Consider the following 9,599-nt stretch of genomic DNA (forward strand, 5'->3'; position numbering starts at 1 on the left):
TATTTGCGTTAAAAACAAACCTCTATTATAGGTCTATTTTTCTTATGGACAGACATTCCTAAGACAGAGTCGAGGGAAATCCCATCAAAGCCTGTGACATTTCCAAGGACGATTAGCAGCAGTTAGTAACATTGCTATACACTGTGCCCCTCTAACTTCTTTCAGCATATATATTCTGTTTCAGTGAAAACACCTTCCTAATGCAGAACTTGTGGGTGGTAGCCCGTCACCCTGGGTGGCTCAGCTGGCAGGCTTTTGTGAGTTTTATGCAAAAGCCAGAAGGGAAAATCAAGTTTCTGATCCATAACCCAACTAGAAAATACCCTCAACAGAAGGTAATATGCAACTGTTCTGCTCCTGAGGGACAGGAATACTGGCCTGAGAACAGTATGTGCTGTGAGAGCCGTAGTCTTACACAGAACCAAAGGCGCATTTCAAGCACTCACTGGAACAGTGTTCCTTCCGGTTGCTTCAGTGGATACCCACGTTTATGAGGTAGCTCCTGACTTTGGCAGTCTGCAGAGAATAACTTGAAAAAGTTTCAATGTCCTTGGGGACACTTGACCAGAAAATAAAAAGGGAGAGAACCTAAAAAGCATCAGAGGGAAAGCAAGCTGCCTCGGCTTTCTTTTCTGGCCCTGCAGGCTAGTGACTTGCACAGTGACTCTGCTGCTCTGGAAGCCCTGTAGACCCACGAAAGCTGTTTCATGCTATGTAACTATTTTGCTGTGAAGCTGACCAAGATGCATGTTCTTTGTGCATCACAGCAACATTTTTCTGAAACTCCCACCAAAGAGATTAGCTTCCTGCAGGTTTGAAACCAATCTGTGGCCAAGTATGTATCTACAGCTCCTGCTGTTAAGGAAGACTCAATCTTTCAGGCACCTCTAAGGTGCACAGTTTTGCTCCTTAGTCTTCTCTTTTTACCCTTGCTTTCCTTTTATTCAGATGATGGGAGAGCAATTGGGACATCTCTCCGTTTCAAGAGCACTCTGAAAAAGATGCCAGTGTTATAGGTGTTACCTACCTTTCACTTTGTGGTTTTGGGAATATAGCTATGAGCACGAAACCGTCTACAAAAATGGACACCCAGTTTCAGGGGTGTTTCACAGGCCTGCTTACATTCTGCACTGGGACACTGGATGCCCCCCAGGACAACAGGATATGAAAATTTCCTAGCTGAAAACAGAACTGTTGCTCATGGCAGGGCGAGAGTGTTTTGGGGGTGTAGATCTGACCTTTGCAGAGCTTTTCAAGGTTGCTTCCTCTTTGAAGTACCAAATCTCTCTGGATCACTGTATGCTTGCATACCACATCTGAGAGCAAGAGACGCTAAACTGTTAATAACTGCTTGCACCATTAACCTACCCCTATTTTAGCTTATGCTTATTTCACAGCAGTATAGTCCATATGGGGCATACTCTGCCCCAGGAGAAGTAGTCTAAGCCCTCCATCCTCAGCCTGCTGGTTATGGGTCACATCTTCCACTTATTTACCTCCGGACAACCTACACCTGGGCTTATTGGGCTAGTCTGCTTACACAGATAGACAGACATACAATCCTAACTTAGTTAGCTTGCACCAAAGTCCTTCCTGGCTGTAAACGCTGACTTGTGACACGCAGGCCAACTTCAGCCAACTGAAATAATTTTTGCTAGTCTACTTTCTTCCTCCAGAAGGTAGCATCTGAAGAAGCTCTTAAAGGATTATTGCTGGTCTTTCTAGGAGCCCTTTGAGGATGGTGAAGTGCTTTCATGCAGAAACACTGGTACTAGGCTTCCCTGTTCACATGCAAATGTGTGAAATCTCACCACAGTCAGAAGCTGCTGTTCTTGCCCCGTTCGGTTCGGAGCCTGACAGGCTGGGCATCCCATCTGGATAACAGTCTAGGCAAAGTGCCCTATTGCCTGTGAAACTATCAAGACAGGATTGTCCCTCTCTCATGGGACAGGAGGTGTGTCTTTATACTGTTTCCTGCTCTCACTGTTTTTTTGTAGCTTTTGTAACCCCATCACATAGTGCTACAATTTTCGGATTAGTGCAGAGGTGTTGCATTCAAAATACACAGGATAAAGCTATTCTGGGTGCACAGGGTGCAGGAGACCCTTGGGCCTGCTAGAAGCCTTTTTATAAGTGATTAACTTGGAATGTTTGAAGGTCCATCAGTTTGTCCTGAATGAAATGACTAAGGGACATCTGGGCTAATTTGTGACCTTTAGCATATCTAAGACAAAAATTCCAAGTCTTCTCAGATAGGGCTCAAAAAAGGGGTGTCTTGCTGTAGGATGGGCATACTTGCCCTTCTGGGGCATGTAATGGGCTGCTAAAGGTCTGGCTATTTTGTGGATTCTTTGCCTTAAGGCCATCTAACAGTTCCCAACACATACAGGGTAACTTTATCTCTGAGACTCAACTCTAATCTCTGCAAGGATACCAGAAAAAAAAAATAATTTCTGGGAGGAATCCAACAGTTCTTGTTTTAAGTGCAGCCCAATGTTAAAAGATTGTGTATAGACTAAACTTTTCCAACAAATCTGACTGGTATCAAGACACATGAACAAAAGCAGAATAACAAAAGCAGAATAATTTTAAGAGTATTATTTTGTATTTATAAGCCATACATATTAATAGAATATAAATATATAAAATAATGTAAATAAAATAAAAAGAACATATGTGTATAAAATAAAATATAAATATATAATTAGTATAAAATAATATATTAAAAACCTCTGTTATCTAGCCCACCCAAGCGTTGCCAATATCTATGACATGCATTGTGGTGAGTTGTACCACTTGGCTGTTCCTGCTACTCTTTGAGAGGTTATGGGGCTATCCAACCCACCACCCATTGAAGTAGTTTTCAAGATCTGAACCTTCATGTGTTTACCAGTTGACCCTTCCGATAAGCCAGTGTCGCCGGGGAAAAAGCCTGGAGAGATGAGGAAGCGGCAGGACACCAAAGCACCAAGCTCTTTCGTCGCTTCTGAATAACTTGCTCACTCCTGAGCAGCAACCTGAAGCTCTCCCACTTCAGCAGAGCCAGTTTGAGAAGAGGTTAACGCCTTGTTTCCATACAATAGGGACCTTGCAGCATTCCCGCAGTGTTCAAAGGTGTGAAAATCCTTTCTATCAGGCTGGAGTAGTTCAGCAGGACTAAGTTCACTGGAAACAGGACAGAGGATTCTTTTGTTGAAGATGCAACAAGAGGAGAGAAAATAAAATAACATAATGTTTTCACTTATTGTATGGTTACTATTAACAGTTGCAACACGTACATAGACACAAGTAGAAGTTAAACAAAAACAGGGCTGTTAATAAAGGGGCAAAATAAATTAAAATTACAAAAAAAAAAAAGTATTTACAATGTGCCTCCCACACAATCTGAATAAAGGAGGATGGTCTTGAAGTAGACTTTAAAACATAAAACAGGGAATAGAAATACGACTCCCCCAAAACAGTTACAACCCAACTGGTTCAGATACTTCTTATCTATGGGATTGCGTAGCAATTTAACAACAAAAAAAAGTGGCAATATTAATCCAGCCCAGATACAGGAGCATCTTGCCTCACAGACAATCTTTTTACTCCTCAAGGAAATGTTCTTGCAATATTCCACGCATTCCTGGGTACTGCAGTACCTGTATCTCTGCATGGAGAGCTATGCAGTCAATGGTGATACAAGCTTTATGGAGGCCGGAGCAATACATTAACACTATTGGAGAGGACATGCTTTGCACACAGTAGGATTGATAGAACAGAATCATGTGAAAAGCGGAATCTGCCTACAAATATAGAAAGGTGGAAAATACTTGTCTGAGTGATAGAAAAAGATCAGAAGGAAGGGAAATTTAGGCTAGCACAACAGGGACATAAGCAAAATGGTAGAAAAAAAGTCTGGGAACATGGAAGATTGTCCCAGACAGGATTTTTTTTTCATGGGAAACGGCCAAAAATTTTTTCATGCCTTTTTCCTCCATAATTTCTCTGTGGATAAGAAGAATATGTAGTGTGAAATCTTGTTTAGGAGAAATACATGAGGAGTTACCATAAGGTAAAACAACTGCTTACTTTTAGAATTACTTTTAGAATACAAGAATGTTACAGGAAAATATGGACTGGTGGGAACCAACTAAACTTTCAAATAGCTATAGCTGTGTGCAGACAACTCCAAAGCAACCTGAATTTTGATTAGTAAATTATTGCAAAATACTTACTTAAAAGAATAAAGCAGGGCAGGAAAGTTAGATTTCCAAGTACCTCAAATATTTACCAGTTCCTGCAGCTTGTACAACTTTCCAAATTAATATGGTCTGCCTACTGTGATTTTTTAATATGTCATAATTTCAGTTCTAGCATTCATGTGTCTCTGATGATGCTAGAGGTGAAAAAAAAACCACCCCTGAGTACAGACACAACTTGTTAAAATTACAATCAGTTGATTCACTTCTGCTACCTGAGTTCCATCTGTGCTATCTATTCTGTTTTTTCCTTCAAAACCTGTGCAGACAGCAAGATGACCAATACTTTGCAAAGAAACTCTATAAGCCTCACTTGGCCAATTAGTAATAGTGGTACAGTGTTAAGATCTAAAGCATAGGCTTTGTCAGCTTTGGACATTTATGGAAATTTTCATTTCCCAAGGCCGCTTTCTAAAGTGCACATGGAACGTTGTTGAAGTGTTTTTCATCGTACCTGTACTTTGAACAGTGTTGAACAAAACAGCAGTGCAGATGCCAGCCCTAGCTGGTATTTGTTTTATGAGGACTGTTGCTGTTGTTACCACAGAAGTATCCAGGAAAAGAGGTCCATCACCAGCAGAAGCTCCTATTAGCCTGCTGGTGCTCCTTTCTCAGGATGGGTTCAAATTACCTTCTGAAAAGTACTTACCGGGTGGTTGTAGAGGAGTTTGATGACCTATATCAAATCGATCCCAGAGAAAACAAATACTTCCAGCTAGCTTCTTCTAGTTTCATATGAAGCTTTGATGTGTTTCAGTGTCATTAGGATTTGATCCCAAAGGAGTAATTGAACTAGTAAGAACAAGCAGTTAAACTGGCGTATGAATTTCCTCTTCAAAAATTTACATGCTTAATGCAAAAGTGTTGGCAATTAAGTAAAGGTAGAATGAAAGCATCAATCTTTCACCTCCTAGAGGAAAATAGTAATGTTGCAGTTCTCATTGACCAGAAAGGGTCTATTTTCTCCTGCCGCCTTCTCTAAAGATAAGAATTATTTTGGCTTTATTTGCTTCTTCAAACACACGACTTCTTTACACAAGCAGCAGGCAAGGAAACATAGTTCTTAAGGAATTAATGTAACGACTGAACCAGAATAAACCACTGAAAAGAGTCAGACCTAAATTAAGAATGATGAAGTAAGCTGAAGAAACATAAACACATTTTAGTCATTAATGAGGAAAATGTAGCAATCAGTAAGGGTGCTGAGTGTGTGATGTTCTACAACAGGTTAATAATTTTTATACTGAGAAGTGGAATAGTGGTTACTCTGATTCAGAAATAATTTCAGAAATCATAATTTTTTCTCCACTCCAGAATATATTAATATTGCAAATAGGGCTTCATTGACCCACTTCAGTTAAAATATATTTTAAAAAAGCCAAGAAAAATAACTGAACATATTGGAGGCAAACTGTAAAATCTTGCCTTACAACCATAAAGTTATCGAGTGGAAAGTTATGGACAACACATCTACCTGCTTCCATGGAAAGCACAGCTTCCTGAATATCGAGGAACTCCAGAAGTTCCCTCATTAGGAGTATTTGTTCAGAAGCACAATGACAGAAGCTGGAATTTTTCATTTGCATACGCAAACAGCACTTTATCATAATTGCAGTTAAATATATTTTTTTTCTTCCTGAGTTAATTGCTGGCTTGCTGAAGAATATAAACAGGTGAAACTGAACTGCATTTTCACTTGCTTACAGCATGCCTGATCCAGTGAACTGGATCAGTATTTTGCTTACGACCAGTCAGTGATTTACAGTTTTCTGACTTCAGCTGCACAGTTTATCACGGAATTAAAACAATGCCCAATTGTTGATAAAAATCAAGTACTTACACCTGATGCAGGAACAGACCGTAAAAAAGCTTGCCTAGGTGCAGGTAAATGTAAAGAGGACACTTTATCATTACCCTTTTGTAACAGGTTAATCAACAAGTCTTTAAGCACCTTTACAAATATTTGGTTAAATGTGAAAATAGCTATATTCCTCCTAATAATGCATACCATTAACTCCCCTTTTACAGAGCAGGAAATGGAGGCAGGTGGAAACAAGTTTGCCAGAGTTATACAGCAAATCTGGAGCTGAACTAGGAATGAAAGTGGAAAAAAACCCTGACTCTCTATTATTCAGACAAACAAAAGGCAATTCTTTTCAGATTTGTCTCTGGTTATCTCCTGCAGGTATTCTGAAAATTCAGCTGTTCAAAAGGTCTTGTTCCTTCTTTTTTTTTTTTTTCCTGAGCATGGAATTATTACCAAAGAAATGAAAATCACTGGTCATCCTGGATCTTTAAAAAATAAGTTATTTCTTGATATAAGATGTCATGAGTAGCATTCAACATTTTAAAAGCAAATTATGATTAAATGATTAGTTGAGAAGATCTGGCTCCACTAAAACAATGTTAATTTCATGCAAGATTACATTGGGATCCAAAACATCGCCTTTGGTTTCCAGCTGAAAAAAAAAATCTAATTTAAGATTTATTAGGTTTGTTTCTTTTTTTTTTCCCCAATCAGTATTTTTCTGTATGCATCAGCAAAACTAAATATATTTTATTCTAATTTCTACTGAAACACAGTTCTGTCGCTAATTGTTTAAAGCCAATTGCATAAGAATTGAGTAATTTTCCTTTTGCAAATTCATATTAAATAAAATATTTTAAAATGTAAGTCAAAATGTATTTATGTAATTTCTTTGCATAAGAAGAGTGAGATCGGTCTGCATTGAAACCCATATTCACTGATGCACTGTAGTTGCTTCAGGCCGGTTTGCTGGCACAATAGTAGCTATAAACCTGGTTTAACTGGCTGAGTAGTTTGGATTTATGGCTGCTTTGTGCAAGACAAAGCTAACAGCAAGATCAGTGAAAAAAAAAAAAGTGTTCCGAGTATCAGGAAAAAAATCTTACAATAAATTAAAGTTGTCATTCAATTTCTGTGCCACAAGAGTAGCATTATGAAATTCCATTGTAAATGTAGGAAAATGCAGCTGTATTTACATGGTACACCCAGAAAAGTCCACCAAAGAGCAGTATTTAAATTTTTATTCTCTCTTGTTTTACAACAACAGACAAGAAACCCACTGGAACAGCACACACCTAAAGGAAAGTTAAGGTCACTTATTCTTGACAGTTTCTTCCCTCCTGGAGAAAGCAAAGAATTTCATAACTCTGAGAATTTATTTGTTTTTATACTAGAAATCTAAACTAGGAGGGGGTAAAAAAAATTGAAAACCAAGACGAGCCGGGGTGATTTTCTGTTTTTCCATCTGTGTAGGGCTTGAAACTCCTGAAAAAGTTTCTGAGAGGCTGGGAAAGAAGTGAGAATGTTCACACGGACACACCTTTCTAATCTGCAGGCACATACTTCCCAGATAACAGGGTAATTGATTTAAGGAGTTTTGTTTTTTCAGTGTATTTAGTTAATACTCTAATAATACCCTAATAAAGGACTACCTCCTGTTTCACAGGCTTTCAACAGGTAGAAACAAAAGATCTTTTTTTTTTAAGATCATTTTGAAGATGCTTGCCCATTTATTTTGATTTTCAAATATACCTGCAGCAGGTAAATTTATGCGTGTGTATTCTTGGTAATAGCAGCAGATGCAGATGTACTTCCAAAGTCAACATACATTTAGTTTAAGCTTAGTTACTAAATGACTAATTAAGTTCCCAGGTTTCGTGTAGTTTTATGGGTGAGTACATAACTACAGCGTCTGTTGTGAAGTGTCAGCTACAGAGCTGAAAAAAAAATGCATAGATGACGCCACTGCAGTAGGGCAGATACGTGGTGCTTAAAGCTGGGTTTTGAAAAGGAAGGAGGTGTTGAGTTTGGTGAGCCAGTTCCCCATCTCCCCATTCGGCCTTTAGCACCGAATTTCCCTGGAGATACCTCTAATTCTAGTTCTACTGGCATGGTGAAATGAAGTCTTGTGCTGTAGTCCCAAAGTGGCGAGGGCAAGCTCATCCTGACATGTTTTGAGTTTTAGCTGACAATGAAGTTTGGCTTTAGAGAGACCTTACCTCCCAACTCCCCTGGTTTTGTGATTAGACACCAGAAACACAGGTGAAAATTCAGAAGTAGGAAAGACAATGGAGCAAATGACATGGTGAGTATTAACAGAGTAGGAAATGAGCTGAGAAGGCAAAGTGCTGCAGAAACAAAGCAAGTTATGATTAATGGGTGGGCAGAGCTACCTTAAAGAATAGAGTAAAAGGTGTCATAGGAACCAAATGTTCCTTGGCCTTCCATGGGGTAGGATGTACAATGGTAGGTGATGCCAGACACTTAAAAAGATCAGTCTGTTTTACATGCTGAAATTCAGGTGCTTAGTACCAGTGTATAGAAATGTTAGCTTGTATGCTTGTGAAAACCAAAAGAAAACATCCAAACGCCCTTCCCTGGCCCTGCAGGTGCATAAACATGAAGGAGGAAGGAGTTCACTGAACATTTAACTATTACTATTTAAGCGAGAGAAAGGTCTTTGGAGTAAGTGCTGAGATGAGTGGCGTTAGGCTGGGTCAGACACCTGGAATTCTGGGCAGTGAACTCTGGGCTCCTCAGCAAGAGAAAGCCCCTCTCCAGCATGTCAAAGCATGCAGCTACTCTGAAAAACCAAACCATGCCCTGATCTCTCCTTTAAAGGTTGATAATAATTCATTAATAAAACGAATATTCAGCATCCTGCTCTGCAAAAGCCAGACTGCATAATTAAAACCCACAATAATACATACATACAACTATTTTGGAAGAGGTTACAGGGCCACGAGCTGAGTCCTTGACTGGAAACGGCAAGCTGAACAGACCTGACAGCTTCTGCTGCCAAGAGGAGGCAGTGTCCCCCTCCCCACCTCTGCCTCCACCGCTCCAGCTTTCCTGTTTCTTTGACCTTTGTTAGCAAGCTGAGTTAACCTTGGGGAATATTAACCCAGGTGGGAGAAAAAAAAAAAAGCTTTTACCATCTCAGAGACCTGAAAGGCCAGCCCTTCACTGAGCCAGACACCTGCCTGAAGGAAGGGAGGGAGGGAAGAATTGGGGGGAAAGAGGGTGGGAATGCACCCTTCACTAACCAGCTCAGCCCTCTCTGAGAAGAAAAGGTGTTAACAGGGGTAATCAACGAGACCCTGGCTTATGCCCAGACCTTCAAGTCTGTAACTAAGCAGAGCCCCATTCGTTTTATTGGAGCTGTATTGAATTCCCCTCCACCATGGCAGGTCTGGTATTGTTTCATAGTGCAGAAAGCAAGGTCAAAACTTCTCTGGCAGAGTTCGTAGTGCAGAGAGAGGTCAAAACTTCTCTGGCGGAGGAGCACACTGCTCCTCAGCACAGCGTATTTGTTACCTGTTACTGTGTCC

The sequence above is a fragment of the Phalacrocorax aristotelis genome, chromosome 1, assembly GCF_949628215.1.
Source record: "Phalacrocorax aristotelis chromosome 1, bGulAri2.1, whole genome shotgun sequence".
Taxonomy (NCBI): Eukaryota; Metazoa; Chordata; class Aves; order Suliformes; family Phalacrocoracidae; genus Phalacrocorax; species Phalacrocorax aristotelis.